The following is a 1,062-nucleotide window of genomic DNA, read 5'->3' as shown; positions in this document are numbered from 1 at the left end:
AAAAAAAATGCAGTTCATGATCCTTTTAAAGTAACTGTGATTTTTTTGTGATCAAAATTAACATGGAATGACATTAAAAATGAGCATGACTACCACTGTCAGTATATTTACATGCACTAATCTTTGACAATCCGAATAAATACAATCCCGTTTCAGATTCTGAAAGTTCTGCTTATATGAGCCTTAAGCTTTGCAATCAATTTCACATATTTGTTTACATGTGCAATATATTTATTCCGATCAAAAAGTCATGCATGCACAGTGCATCTATTCAGAAAGCCACCGCATTAATGTCAACGGAGCTACATGAGTAACATTATTATTTATGATTATTGATTATTTCGGTGCATGTAAATATAGCTTGTGTAAAACAAACTAACAAACAAACAACTCAAAAGCATGTTAAAATGATTTAAAGTAGAGCTTAAAAAGCATGCTAATCCAATTTCCACTGCTTCCACTCACATACGCTTCCAGTGTGAAACAGCCATAACCCCAATCATGCCGTCACAGCATCTAGACAAATGCAAAAAAGATAGAAATAAATGAGGATATCACAAGCAAAAACTTTTACAACTTTTTCAGTCCAATATCAAGTGATATTTCTTTCTCTATACTGTTTTAATTACCCCATTGGGTGATAACTGGTTCTTTGAAGGTTCTGTGGGACACAAAACAATCATATTCTGATTTTTCATTTTCATTGATCTCCACACTCTTCTTCAGCTGGAAGGTTTCATCATGGTTTGGTCTGATTCCTGTGGATTCAATCTCATCTTCAGGCAGAGATGTGCAATATTTCCTCATAACCAGTGTCATGTCTTTGGGGTAGAAGCCACTGACCAGACAGGTGAGTTTCAGCTTGGTTTTGTCACTGGTGGACCTTTTTGCAAACACATGAACATCTGGAGGAGCTGAAAACACAGGAATCAGTTTATCAATCAGTTTCATCTTCTACAGCTGCAGAACATAAAACAAATACAAACACATTTACTCACAAGTGTTTCTGAGATGCTCGTCTCCATATTCTCTGAATTTGTTGAGCCAGTCCACACACTCTTT

The 1,062-nt window shown here is 35.7% G+C and overlaps 1 long non-coding RNA gene across 1 annotated transcript; it reads right to left on the bottom strand.

Moving 5' to 3' along the window:
• Nucleotides 1-15: 15 nt before the first annotated feature.
• LOC107735926 (uncharacterized) lies at nt 16-1,062 on the bottom strand. The gene is made up of 3 exons (XR_001639547.1): nt 999-1,062; nt 630-914; nt 16-516 (listed from the first exon to the last, which is right to left on the bottom strand). It is a non-coding gene; the product is annotated as an uncharacterized LOC107735926 (long non-coding RNA).

Source organism: Sinocyclocheilus rhinocerous, unplaced genomic scaffold (genome assembly GCF_001515625.1).
Source record: "Sinocyclocheilus rhinocerous isolate Xijiao unplaced genomic scaffold, SAMN03320098_v1.1 C36375813, whole genome shotgun sequence".
Lineage (NCBI taxonomy): Eukaryota > Metazoa > Chordata > Actinopteri > Cypriniformes > Cyprinidae > Sinocyclocheilus > Sinocyclocheilus rhinocerous.
This window is presented reverse-complemented; position numbering and strand designations above follow the sequence as displayed.